Source organism: Phacochoerus africanus, chromosome 3 (genome assembly GCF_016906955.1).
Source record: "Phacochoerus africanus isolate WHEZ1 chromosome 3, ROS_Pafr_v1, whole genome shotgun sequence".
In the NCBI taxonomy this organism is placed as follows: Eukaryota; Metazoa; Chordata; class Mammalia; order Artiodactyla; family Suidae; genus Phacochoerus; species Phacochoerus africanus.
The window spans coordinates 58,204,763-58,219,613 of NC_062546.1; the positions used below are offsets into that span (position 1 = coordinate 58,204,763).

The window sequence follows — 14,851 nt, forward strand, 5'->3', positions numbered from 1 at the left end:
CCTCTAAGAACTGCAATCAGGTCTCACTCAGATTCCTGTGGAGTCTGCTTTGCCCTGGGACCCAGTACACATGAAATTACATTGTGCACCTTTCAAGAGCAAAGTCTCTGTTTCCCCCAGTCCCCTGGAACTCCTGTGTACAGGCCCCACAGGCCCTCAATGCCAAATGCTCCATGGGCTCCTTCTCCCAATGCCAATTCCCCAAGCATGGGGACCCGAGGTGGGGCTCAGAACTCTCATTCCCATAGGTCAGTCTCTTTGATAAATTTACTTTCTAGTCTGTGGGCTTCCCACCTGGCAGATATGGGGTTGCTTATAATTGAATAATCACCCCTCCCAGTCTTGCTGTGGCCTCCTCTTTGTTTTCTGGAGTAGGATATCTTTTTTGATAGTTTGCTGTCTATTCGATTGAAGGTTGTTCAGCAGTTGTTTGTAATTTTGTTGCTTTTATGAGAGAAAATGAGCTCCAGTCCTCCTACTCCTCCATCTGAATCCAGTCTCCTGTGTCCAAACTTTACTTTCCTGACACCATCATCTTTGTTTTACAAAATGGGAAAATACAGAAACATATAGCAAAGAAATAAAAAATCATGCCTGCCCCAGCTCCTAGAGCATTGCTAACATTTTGGTATGTTTGCGTCAATAATCCTTACTCTTGTGCTTAAAGTTGAGATCCTACTATGCCTACAAATTCAAATCCTGCTTATGTTTCTCCACTTGATATCCTACTTCCTAAAAATTTATCTTATTCCTCATTTCTATAACTGTAATTACGTTGTTCTGTCTTTGGTCTTAAGGACCAAAGTTCCTTAAATTTTTCCTTACTATCTTTGATGATGTTTATGTTCTCTTAAATAAGGTCTTTGTATAATAACAAAGATGAGCATTTTCTTATATTTAAGTACTTCCATATTTAGCATAGCTTTAGAAAGTACAGATGGTGTACATGTGGTAACAGTTAATCAAATATGTAATCAAACAATCTTTTGAACCAGTTTTATTTATTTATTTTTTATTTTTTTGTCTTTTCTAGGACCTTACCCGCAGCATATGGAGGTTCCTAGGCTAGGGGTCAAATCGGAGCTGTAGCCGCCAGCCTATACCAGAGCCATTGCAACGCCAGATGTGAGCTGCATCTGTGACCTACACCACAGCTCACGGCAACGCCGGATCCTTAACCCACTGAGCAAGGCCAGGGATCGAACCCTCAATCTCATGGTTCCAAGTTGAATTTGTTAACCACTGCACCATGACGAGAACTCCTGAACCAGTTTTAAAATCTGTGCTCCCAAACACCCCAAATATATCTACACACACATATACACATATATATATAATTATACATATATATAATTGAAATAGTTGTAACTCTACGATAACTACTTATTCAATCATTTAAAAGTGCATACAGGAGTTCCTGTGTGGCACAGTGGTTAACGAATCCGACTAGAAGCCATGAGATTGCGGGTTCAGTCCCTGCCCTTGCTCAGTAGGTTAAGGATCCAGCGTTGCCATGAGCTGTGGTGTAGGTTGCAGATGTGGCTTGGATCCCATGTTGCTGTGGCTCTGGTGTAGCCTGGCGGCTGCAGCTCCAATTGGACCCCAAGCCTGGGAACCTCCATATGCCGTGGGAGCGGCCCTAGAAAAGACAAAAAGACAAAAAAAAATAAAAATAAAAGTGCATACATATAAGGTGTTTAGGAGTGTGCTTGGCACACAGTATATTGTATGAGTTTCTGTTAATGGATTGTCAAGGCTGCCCTTTTGCTTTGGTGCCCTTGTGTTCAGCTGCCACCAGGGGGCAGACTGTGTCTGGAAAATAATTGAAACACAGCTTGAGCTGGCTTGTTTTTGTATATATATTTAAAATTTTTTTTATTATAGTTGATTTAAAATATTCTGTAAATTTCTGCTGTACAGCAAAGTGACCCAGTCATACATATATATACATTCTTTTTCTCATATTATCTTCTATCATGTTCTATCACAAGTGATTGGATATAGTTCCCTGTGCTATACAGCAAGACCTCATTGTTTACCCCCTCCCTCCCCTCCCAATGCAATAGTTTGCATCTCCTAACCCTGAACTCCCAGTGGTGTTCTTAATCTTTCACCTGATACACCTTCGTGTGTGTGTATGTGTGTGTGTGGTGAGAGAGAGCGCGAGCGCAAGCGGGAGTGCGCTTTGCTGTATGACTATTTCTTTTGACTTTTATTTTGGCTTCTGACTGCCACTGCTTCTTCTCTTTATTTTGTACTCCTTGTTCTGCTGATTGTTTTTGTTGTTGTTTGCCTTTGTAAGAGTTCCCCAGAGGATGGGAGGCACTTGCAGGGCACATGGGATCACTCACAGGAAGAAGCAGAGAGCCTTGTTCCCCTGTTTTAAAAGATCATTAGCAACATAACCTTTAATGTAAGTGGTATATAGTTTAGTATAGTTCAAGTAAACATTTTTAATTAATATGATGAATTGGTGGCATGTTAACTAATTTTTTCTCGTGGGTAGTCCATCCTAAAGGTTTTCCCTTCTAATCAGGATTATTTTATTTTATTTTAAAATAAATTTTATTGGCGTATAGTCGGCTTAGAAAGTTGTGTTAGTTTCAGGTGCACAGCAAAGTAAATCAGTTATACATATATCTGTTCTTTTCCATATAGGTTCTTTTCCATATAGGTTATTACCCAGTATCAAGCACAGATTACCCTGTGCTCTACAGTAGGTCCTTGTTACCTATCTATTTTATATATAGTAGTGTGTATATGTCAGTCCCAACCCTCTAATTTATCCCTCCCCCCACCACATTTCTCCCTTCTAACTGGGATAATTTAGACTTTACTATTATTTAACTAACAACAACAACAACAACAACAAAATCCTATAGAGGGTGGTGTCGTGTCTATTTTAAATAATATCAGTGTTTAACTTTAGTCGCTTATCATGGCTTTAATTTATAATTTGTAATTGCTGATTGGTATCTTAGTTTTACAAGGTTTTTTTGGGGGGGTCTTTTGGGGAGGGGGGTGGGAGGAAAGATGGTTCTGGTACACTAATTTGTGGAATCTGGGGGAAAAAAGGTGTTAGGTTTTTGTTTTTTAATAATAATAGATCGTGGTAAAGTGAAAAGGCAGCACCCAAATGTAGCTTTTCTAGATTTAATTTAATTCTAGATCTAATTCTATATTTAATTCCTTGGTCATTTGTGTTTCCGTTGCCATGGGGGCCATGTTTACAAGATCTCTTGTCTGTATGACCAGGTTGTGACTTTCCCACGGCTAAGCCACGGCAGAGTTACTGGGTTAGTGTTGTATTGACAGCCTTTAAAATGGCAGGTTTGGGGGTGAGTGCAAAGGGAGAAGGAGTTCCTCACAAGTTCCTTTCCTGCCTTTCTCCCTCCCTATTCATACCCTACATGCTCTGTAGAATTTCTGGAAGAGTAACTGCTTCCTGCACATTCTCCTGGCATTTAATGAACTACATTCATTTCTGTAACTGAGTCTTTCATTTTTTCATAGGAAATCTTGAAAACTTATAGAGATCATTTTTTACACCTTGCTTTCTTTTTTTCTTTTTTTTTTTTTTTTGCCTTTTCTAGGGCTGCATAGGGGGGTTCCCAGGTTAGGGGTCTAATCAGAGCTATAGCCGCCAGCCTACGTCACAGCCACAGCAACACCAGATCCTAGCTGCATCTGCAACCTACACCACAGCTCACAGCAACACCGGGTCCTTAACGCACTGAGCAAGGCCAGGGATCTAACCCACAACCTCATGGTTCCTAGTCGGATTCGTTAACCACTGAGCCGTGACGGGAACTCCCACTTTCTTGTACTTTTTAAAATTAAAAAATATTAAGAGTTTGGACTATATAATACAAATTTGGGCTATATAATTGGTCTAATAGTTGAGTTCTACTTAAGTGAGCATTTTGCCGGTGCATTTTTCTTCAGCTTCTTTTAGTTTTTGTCATCTTATTTTGATATACTTTTACAAAGAACTCAAACATTTAATAGAGGTCAATAAAAGATAAACATTAATCATACTTTCCTGGTGTACCTCGTCTCAAAACATTACTATCTTGAGAGGTTACCTGATTTTCCTTTAAATGCTGTTAGTCATGCAGTAAGTAGCATCCTTAGAATACTGCCTCTCTGACTAATTTTTATTCCTCTGGAACTATTAAATTATGTCTGTTGGACAAGTTGTATCAAGGCTTTATCATTAGTTATTAGTGTGGCCCTTAGAATAATAGTGTTAAATTTGAACTTTAACCTTTTATGAATCTATCATTAATATATTATAGGAAAAAGATTTTTTTTGAAGTATAATTAACCTACAATACTGTTAGTTCCAGGTGTTACACTAGACATTTTATTGAAAATTGTAATTGGGAACATTTATGGCTTATAGCCATTAACATTTTTTTGTCTCAGGTATCAGGTTTATATGTAGGTTTACATGTAAAATATCTGAAAACATGCCAAGTATTACTAGTGTTAATATAATTACAATTTTAAAAACTCTGAACACAGATTACTTGAAAGAAGTCTTAATTTTTTAAATTAATTTCTAAATAAATAGGCACTTGAAGTAGTTATCTCTCCTTAAGGAGCCTCCAAGTCGTTACAGAATCCGTGACATTATTGGTTGTTATATAAAGCTCCTAAGACCACCCACTTTCTCCTCCCCTTCACCATCTCTGATGAAAACCATAACAACCCATGAGCATGTTCAGTGATGTAATTCAGAGGCTGCTGGCTGCTGGGTCTGCTAAGAGGAGATTTTATTCAGAGGAAGAACATTGTTTTGGCAACATCTGGGACTGGAAACAGAAGCCAGAAACACTTGGATAGCTCTGGGTTGTTTTTTTGTTTTTGTTTTTTTTTTTTTGGTCTCCTGTGTGTGTGTGCACTGGGATGACATTTGCCATGTAGGCGCGTTTCCTCTCTCTGTCTTTCTTGGCCTCAGAGAAGAGTGCTGGGTTTAAAAAGACAGTATGTGAGAGTCCATGGAAGCTGATTCTGCTGTGAAATCCTTGCACCTGCTCTGAAGACATGTTGCTGTCCCCCAAATTCTCCTTGTCCACCATTCACGTACGGCTGACAGCCAAAGGACTGCTTCGAAATCTTCGATTTCCTTCAGGGTTTAGGAAAAGCACTGTCATTTTCCACACAGGTTTGTCTTGCCCAGGTCTCTGTTAACTGTTGTATGGGGGACATCTTGATTAATTTGCAGGTGTTTATCGGAAATTTTCTAAGGGGATAGATAACTGGGAGGAGAAAGCTCTAAGGAGAGAACGAGGCATAATTTGTAAAAAACAAGCAGTCCTCTCTTTTGTCTCAACACATGAGTGTATGATACTTTGACTGTCTGCAAGCTGATGTGTGCTTGGTTTGTTTGCTGAAAGCAGAACTGTTGCGTGGCTGCTCCCCCAGCTCTTCTTTCTGACACCAACTGAATCTGGAAAAATTAACACCTGTTAAATTACATTTTACTTCACATGATTTTGGAAATAGGAAACAGGTAAATTAAGAAGAAGACTCCTTTAGAGAAGGAGATGAAATGACAGGGTTTCTATAGTTTTTCATTATTCAGTTTCTCCCTGAGAATGTGATAGGCTCATCTGGTATGCTAAAAGATTTCTGTAACTATTTCTGAACTAACAAATTCGTGTTTGGGGAAAGGTAGTAAATGAACCACAAGTTAAGTTTTCCACACTTCATGGTGAAAATATTTATAATCATAAAAACTGCCTCTGTTTATTTTTGTATCTGCTTTTTATTTTCTGTGCTCGAGATGAAAATAAGCACAGCGTATATTTTAGGCTCATGGAAACCTGTGTGCTTACTTTCAGGGGATGCATTTATCTCCCATTGCTACTTCGTGTTTAGATACCATTGCACCTATGCTAAGTTAAGGTGATTTTATGCTGTAAAAACTAGAGCGTGGCTACATTGGATGGGGGCTGGTTCCTGGTCACTGTGATAAGGTCGTTTGAGTTTGTAAATAGATGTGTTCTTGTTTCACATGCAGGCTGGCCCTTCCATGTCCATAAGTTAAGGTGATTTTATGCTGTAAAAACTAGAGCGTGGCTACATTGGATGGGGGCTGGTTCCTGGTCACTGTGATAAGGTCGTTTGAGTTTGTAAATAGATGTGTTCTTGTTTCACATGCAGGCCGGCCCTTCCATGTCTTCTTTTCCATCTCTGTCCCTAATTTTTTTTTTTAGCTGACTGCTTTCCATTTTCCCAGAGGCATCTCTCCTCCCTAGGGGATAAATCTCATTTTTTTCCAGCATCTCTTCTCTGTGTTTCATAACTCCCCTTGACCTGTCCCTGGAGTCAGCCAGCCTTCTCCCTGCTCTGTCACTGATGGCTGAGGGGAAATGGAGAGAGTTAAGAGGCAGACAGTGGCTCTGCTTTTCAGTCTAAGTGCCACTGTCATTTTTCAACCTTAAAGAATAAAAAGGTGAAGAAAATAAAAATGAGTGCCCTTGTATTTGCAATAATTTGTGTAATCTAAAATAGCTCCCAATGGCACCTTTTTTTTTTATTTTAAATTACTCAAATGTAATGGCACTTAGTTTTAACTTAAACAGTCCACGCTCCAGGTTAAAAAGGAGAGCAAACAGTAGGGAGGTTGTGCCACTCCAAGGGAGCCTCTTTCTTACCCAGGACCCAGCCCTCCCCACAGAGGCAGCCACTCTCATGGGTGCTTGTTTATCTTGATAGTAATTTTCTGGTCCTGTGTAAACCTATGTAGATTTTTTTCATATCCCTTTTTGTTTTATAGAAATGGAAGAATGCCATATATAGGCTTCTTTAGTGTACTTAAAAAATGTTTTATTATAGTCGATCTGCATACATACACATTCTTTTCTCATATTACGTTCCATCATGTTCTGTCACAGGTAACTGGATATAGTTCTCTGTGCTATACAGCAGGACCTCATTGCTTATCCATTCTAAACGTAATAACTTTTATCTACTAACCCCAAACTCCCAGTCCACCCCACTTGCTCCCCCTCCCCCTTGGCAACCACAAGTCTGCTCTCTCCTTTTCTCAACTTTTTTAGGTTCATATAGCTCAGATTTCATGTTACTATGTTTCTCTCCCACATTCTCTTTAGTATCATATAACAACCCGTTGTTGGCTGAGCCATGATTCAGTTAACCAGTCTTCTCTCAGCAGGTTGTTTGTAGTATTTTCGTGAAGCAGACAGCCTACCAGGGCAGCTTAAGCAAAAGAAACATGGCTTTTATTATCGGAGTTTGACTAATAGCGATATTTTGGGCACATCTTATTTTTTGAATTTACATAGAAATATTTTGAAACATTCATTTGATTGCTGTCATAACTTTTATAGCCAGAGTATCCCTAGAGTTGATGTAGTTTACCTGATTTTATACCAGAAAAATGCACTTCAGATACCCAAAGAAGTGCATTAAGTTGCCTGAGGGCACATACCCAGCGGTAGAGATGGGACTAAAACCTGGAACCTCTGTTAAGAATTTTTGGAATGTGTAGATTTTCCTGGCTGTGAATTTTGCTATATTTTTGTTAGGTGTAATGAATAGCAGTGATTTAAAAAGAAAGTTTCTGGAGTTCCCTTGTGGCTCAGTGGGTTAAAGATCTGGCATTGTTGCTGTTGTGGCAAGGGTTTGATCCCTGGCCTGGGAATTTCTGCATGCCAAGGGTGCAGCCAAAAAAAAAAAAAAAAAAGTTTGTGTGTGGGAAGCATTTTAAAATTATGTAAAGAATACAATTCTTCTTATCCTGCTAAGACTCTTTGGTAAACTTATCCATATTACATAACTTGAAGGTCTGAAAACTCTCCCAATAAAATGGATATTGAAGTCAGCTGCATTTATTCCTACCTGCATGGGCTGTAAGCAGTAGCTCATGTTGTATTCTTTTTTTTTTTTTTTTGTCTTTTTGCCATTTCTTAGGCCGCTCCCGCAGCATACGGAGGTTCCCAGGCTAGGGATCTAATCGGAGCTGTAGCTGCCAGCCTAAGCCAGAGCCACAGCAACGCGGGATCCGAGCCTCGTCTGCGACCTACACCACAGCTCACGGCAACGCCGGATCCTTAACCCACTGAGTAAGGGCAGGGATCGAACCTGAAACCTCATGGTTCCTAGTCGGATTCGTTAACCACTGCGCCACGACGGGAACTCCTCGTGTTGTATTCTTAATGAAAGAAGTGGTGTTGGCCTGGATTCTAAGAGCCCAGGGTTGTAGCCTTGGTTCTGCTAGTGAATGACCAAGTGAATGACCTTGATCACTTAACCCAAGAGAGCTGCAAAACCAAGGAATCGGAGACAGGACTTCTGAGGACGCTTGAACCTCAAATTCTGTTAATTTTCTGGCTATAGGTTTTTAAAATCCTGGATATGTTACTGACACTTGAAAATTCCTTTTCTTTAATTCTTTCCTTATTTCCCAAACTCATTGAATATTTTTGATTTGCTCGCTCTTCACAGCACTGTTGTTTGCCCTGCATTCTGTCATAATACCTCAGTCATTTTTGAATCGTTTTTCTTCCTCATTTAGCCAGGACCAGTTGATTGTAAGAATCTTAAGAGTGTGCTTTGCAATATTTTGTTTTGACCCTCTGCCTGCTATAGTTCAGGCTTTATTACTAGGCTAAAACATTTGAAATGGATCTTCTGAGAAGTAAAAAATGGTCACACATTGATAGTTTCACATCACTCAGTCTAATACTTTGAAGGATTTTATATTTTTGGTCTTTGCGCCCAGCTTTTCCCCTCCTTCCAAGCTATCTTTCACACTGCAGGTTTCATTCATTTCATTTCGTAAATATATATTTAGTAGACCTATACTGTGCGGCCGGTACAATGCTAGATGCTGAAAAGAGAGCCAGGACTCCATTGCTTGTGGCCCTCTGCCTTCAAACAGCCCACAGCGGAACAGGGAGACAGACAGGACTTGAAGCAGTCATGGTAGGACATGGACTGGGTACCCAGGCAGCTCGTAGCAGGTGAAGCTAACTGTACCCAGATCTTCAAGAAGTGCCATGTAAGCTGTGATCCCAGGACATGAGGAATTGACCAAGAAACAAAAAGTGCCCCAGGCAGAGAAAACAGCACATGATGAAAACCTGGGGCTCAGCTTCTTCAAGGAAATGAATTTTAATATTTGAGCACAGCATAAGGAGAGAGAGGTGCCAGCAAAAGCTTGGTGGTTACAGGGACTCAGACGATCTGGCCCTTTGACTGAGCCCTGACCAGGGCACGATGTGCAGGGTGGTATGTTGTTCCTGAGTGCCACCTATTGACAGCGTGGGCTCTCCGGTCCAAGGTGTAAGTTCCTCTGTAAAGGGGGCAAGGAGAAGGGAGCAAACGTGTCGAGGGCTTTGGGCACTGTTGCAGGATGTCTGACATGAAGATCTCAGCCTCTAGGATATGCTTACATCTTCTAAGAAGTCCAGGAGTAATTTCCCTGACTTGCCAAAGCATTCAGAATTTTACCTCAACCTATTAACTTCAAATATTCTTTTTTTTTGTCTTTTTAGGGCTGTACCCATGGCATATGGAGGTTCCCAGGCTAGGGGTCCAATTGGAGCTATAGCCGCCAGCCTACACCAGAGCCACAGCAACATAGGATCTGAACCGTGCCTGCGACCTACACCACAGCTTACAGCAACACTAGATCCTTAACCCACTGAGCAAGGCCAGGGATCGAACCTGTGTCCTCATGGATTCTAGTCGGGTTCATTAACTGCCAAGCCCCGACAGGAACTCCCTATTAATTTCGATTTGATGAGTCAGTGCAGGGAAGAGAATCTTCTGCCTAGCCATAGCCCTTGCCACCAGTTTTATTAGAATTCAGGTTTTCTACTTGTATTAATTTATGCTTGTAGCAATTATTGTGAAAAGTGCCGTTTTGAACCTCACAGTAATCCTCTCATGGACTGAAGGCAGTTCATTGAACTAAGAGTTCTTTTTGCTGATCTAGTTAAGATCAAAAGCAATTACATAGCAAAGAGAAGGGGTGTGTATACACATATTTTGAGGAAAGGCAGAAGTATTCCTAATAGAACAAAATATTTACATTTACTGGAAGCTGCACTTCATAAAGAACCATTTTGACTAGATATTCGGTAAGAGAGAGTCAGAAATGTGAATACGTTTGTTAGTAATTTGAATAAAAGTCATCAAATTATGTTTTTATGTTTGATATTCATTTTTTCAGACTGTTGAGTAGAACTGCTTTTAGCTGCAGTTAAGACAGTTGAAGAAGCTTGTTTGCATCACCTAAAAAGCAGCAGCTCTGATGCTGCTCAGAGGCTCAGCAGTGTCAGGATCAACACCTGTGCTATTAGTCCGTTGCTCATGACTGGTGCCTCATGATCTCACAATGGCTGCTGCAGGCAGGAAAAACAAGACCTAGGGAAGCAGTGGTGCCAAATCATTAATGCTTACTTCTCCTTGGCTGAATCTCAGTCACATGGCTGTGTCTACCTGGAAGGGAAGCTGGGAGATTGAGTATTTGACTTCTCCAGTCTCTGTAGTGCAAGCAGGTACAGACAGAGTAGAGCCCTGCTGTAGCATCTTGGCACAGAGAAGGCAAAACAGTTATTTCTTAGAAGCTAAAACAAGCTGCTTATAAGTAAAGGAAGTGTATCATTTCATAAGCTGAATCTTTCAACAGACCTCTTTGCTTCTCTTTTAGGATACAAATGCTTTTGGTAATGGTGGCCTATTTTGTAAATATAGCAATTAAATGCTTTCCAGTCATTTTGGTGTTTGGACATAGAGGTTAATATTTGATTTTTTATCTCAAATGAATTAATTTTCAGTTATGAAATAATATATTGAGAAAGAATATTAACTTTAAATGTGCTTTTTATATGTGAAACGTGTTAACAAAAAAGAGAAGTATTTTATCAGTAGTGCATTTATGGTGGGGAATCTTATTCATGCATTAAGGTGATGTTAAATCAACTTTCTCTTGTGTTTCTCACCTTGCAAAATATAGAAGCCGGGGAAAGCATTTTTAGAAAGCTCTCAGAAGAAATTATAGATAACGGGTTTTTTTTGGGGGGGGGGGGTAGGTAAGAAGTTAAAATTATTCAAAAGACACCAAGAGGGCCAAATTCAAGAGCACGAGATGAGAGATGTAGCCTTCCACCGCCCCTTTGTTATCTCACCGTGAATCCACATTCTCATTTTTTCGCTTCCTTGAAAGCTGTCTTGAAAGTTTCTTCAGGGCCCTTTGCCACACTGATAAGCATTTACCAGTGCTGTGAATGGCATTATGCTAAAAAACGTATTGTCATAGATTGATGCTAAGCTTCTGTAGCTGTGACTGGCAGTCTTATAGCTTCAGCTTTGCTGTGTTAAAATGTGCCCTTCCACAGTGATAGCAGTCTATTTAAGAGAGCAGCGATGTGTTAAGTGAATTTTCACTCATAAGAGAGATTATTTTGATAAGTCTTTAGGAGTTAGACATTGAAAGAGAAAGTCTATCTTAATCTCACAAGTTTCAGAAAACTAAAGTTTTACAGTGCTAAATTGTGTTTTAATGTGGTGTCTGTTTCCACACAAACAAGGAAACTAAATCATACAGTTTGGAGCTGGATTCAGGACGGGAAGTATCGCAGAGGTTTTTTTTATGCTCATTTAATTAGGACCATTGAAATATTCTGGTTAATTTGGTTTGGGGTAGTAGAGAATCACCTAGACATGAAAAAATATAGATTGTCATTTTTTAAATTAGCTCTAAATCATGTTAATCATTTTTAAAATTAGCTCTAAATCATGTTTTAGAGCTAAAAATAGTGTTTGTTTGTTTGTTTTTTAAATAATATGTGTAGGAGTTCCCATCGTGGCTCAGTGGTAACAAACCTGACTAGTATCCAGGAGGACATGGGTTCAATCCCTGGCCTGCCTGCTTAGTGGGTTAAGGATCCAGCGTTGCGGTGAGCTGTGTTGCAGACAAGTCTCGGATCCTGTGTTGTTGTGGCTGTGGTATAGGCCGGCAGCTGCAGCTCTGATTTGACCCCTAGCTTAGGAACTTCCATATGCTGCAAGTGCAACCCTAAAAAGGCAAAAAAAAAAAAAAAAAAAAGTATAGTATATATATTACTGTTTATTAGGTGAAAAGACATCAGGTGTTTTAAATGTATCCAAAATTGGACAGCATTTTTTTGTATTTGGTTTAAGTGATGCTTTGGGTTATTTTAGCATCTGAAGTTCCTTTATAAAAGGCATCAGTTACATAGCTCTAGGGAAATTTCAGTCTAATAGAGCTTTGTTTTAGGGAAGAGACTAGGCTTTTTGCTATTGTTCCTTTGTGACCTGAGTTTTGGCCGTCTCTCAAGTTGCTTTTCCATAACAGGTTAATATTTTGAAAATGACATTTTTAAGTTTATTGTTTGTGTTACAGAAATTCCTAATGTTGACTGTTTTAACTGGGTATTCTATTTTTCGTTTCTACTCCCTATTGTCTCTAATTCACAATAGGGAGTTTGTTTTTTTTTTTTTAAGAGCCACATCTGTGGCATGTGAAAGTTCCCAGGCTAGGGGTCAAATCAGAGCTACAGCTGCCGGCCTACACCACAGCCACAATGACTCGGGCTCTTTAACCCACTGAGCGAGGCCAGGGATGGAACTCGCATGGTCATGGGTCTCAGTTGGGTTCGTTAATCACTGAGCCACAGAGGGAACTCCCACAATAAGGACATTTTTGAGCCACTTTGGCACACTTGGGCTTTTTTCCCTCCGGTCTTTGGTCTGCATGTGCCTTGTTTCAGCCATGCTGCTTTGCTGAGGGCTGTGCTTGACAAAGAACATGTGGTGGCAGCGTGGCTGGGATGGTTTGGGACAGTGTCTGTGGCTCTGGAGCACTGACCCACAGGGACTGGCCGGGCTGGTGCAGTGGTGACATCACCTGTGCTGGCTAGCTCAAAGTGGAAAAGTCACAGAAGAGATAGCCTTTAAAATTCCAAGACTGTAAATGTGCTGGAAGCAGGCACTACAAGGAGAGGGCCTTGTAGACGTTTTGTTCTTACTTTGCAGATGGTTCTTAGTGGTGACAGAATGTTAGAGCTGGTAATGTGTGCTTCCATGTGGTAAATTAAAAAGGACACCTTGGTGCATGTCATCCCTGAAATAATAAAACCCTGCCTGGTGAAAAGTGGGCCTTGTGATGCCAAGCATCTTTTTAGGTACCTGTTAAATTGGTTAAATCACAATGATTGCTAAGACAAAAACAAAAAAACCTGAAGGTCCACATGAAGTCTGGCATTTAGTATTTTAGGTAATTTGCTCAATAACCAAGGGAAAAGGCCAGGAGCAGGGCTGTTGTCTTGTGAAACATCACCTCAGTCAGGGCAGTGGGAAGGTGGTTGATATATATATTTTACTCATTTTCTTATGCTCTGAGAAAAGACCTATCCAGTTTATTCAGATACAGTGTGAGCAAGCGTCACAAAAGATAAGTTCCCAGGCTAGGGGTCAAATCAGAGCTGCAGCCACTGGCCTATGCCACAGCTACAGCAACAGAGTCCCAGCTGCATCTGCGACCTACACTGCTGCTCATGGCAATGCCAATCCTTTAACCTGCTGAGCAAGGCCAGGGATGGAACCCGAATCCTCATGGTTATCAGTCAGGTTTGTTACCACTGAGCCACAACAGAAAAAAATTCAGATTTTTTTTTTTTCTACTAAAGTTCATGGTTATAATGAAATTTTTGCACGTTAGATGACTAAAAATATTTTCATTTAGCATCTTCAGAATTTTTAATGTTACAGGCCTAAAACTATCACTTGCAAATTTTTGTTGTGTTCCACTTTTACAGTGAGTTCTTTCAGACCTGAAACAAATCCATAAACTTAAGGTGGACTTTTAGATTGTTTAGAAGCCAACAAATTGATAAAGGTGATAGCTTCTTAACAGCATTACTGAATATGATGACTTTCTCTTAACTTTTCTTTACAGTTAATAGTTCATTTTAAAAACATGAGTAGCCTTCCCCCGCCACCCCACCCCACCCCCAGCCTCATGGAAAATGTCTAAGGTCAGGTGTGGATTGTTTTACAGGAAAAATTGTCTAAGCAATAATTATCCTGAAATAGGAGTATTTAATATGAATATACTTTCTTTTTTTTTCCCCCCCTTTGGTCTTTTTAAGGTTGCACCCTCAGCATATGGAAGTTACCAGGCTAGGGGGTCGAGTATACCACAGCCATGGCCACAGCAAAGCGGGATCCGAGCCACAGCTGTGACCTACACTGCAGCTCACAGCAGCCCATTGAGTGGGACCAGGGATTGAACCCGTGTCCTCATGAATACTAGCCGGGTTTGTTATTGCTGAGCCACAAAGTGACCTGCAATATGCCTTCTATTCTGTAATCTACTTTTGAAATTAAAAAAGTAAAACCATTTTACATATAATACAAGCCATTGCTGCAATTCCATCAGTATAGTCATGTAAAAATTTAATAGGTGCCCCCATCTCCAAAAGAATTAGCTTGGGTAATTTTTAAAGTTTAAACACTGGGCTTTGCTGAGCTTGTTGGAGTAAAGAAATGCTGTGCCTATCTAGAAGCAGGAAAATATGTGGCTCCTAAATTATGATTACTATGAACTCTTCTAGAGCAAACACATAATCAAAGGAACACTGAAAGGGTTTGTATACATTGAAGCTCATAAGTGATGACACAAATTTATTCATTTCTCTCTATCCACCCATCCCATCCTTCCCATGGCTGGATGCTATGAAGTAGGTGTCAGTGCCTTAATTATATGCATGTTGTCAGGTTGAGGGCCTCTCCATCCTTGTCCAGGGGAGTGCTAACTTCCTCTCCTTTCATATAACACTGAATATTA

General features: G+C 40.2%; 1 protein-coding gene and 1 pseudogene across 1 annotated transcript in view; one reads left to right on the plus strand and one right to left on the minus strand.

The window, feature by feature from the left end:
* The window catches only part of MTUS1 (microtubule associated scaffold protein 1), a 175,951-nt gene that overhangs the window by 113,264 nt on the left and 47,836 nt on the right, over positions 1-14,851 (plus strand).
* LOC125123824 (uncharacterized) lies at positions 14,726-14,842 on the minus strand (annotated as a pseudogene).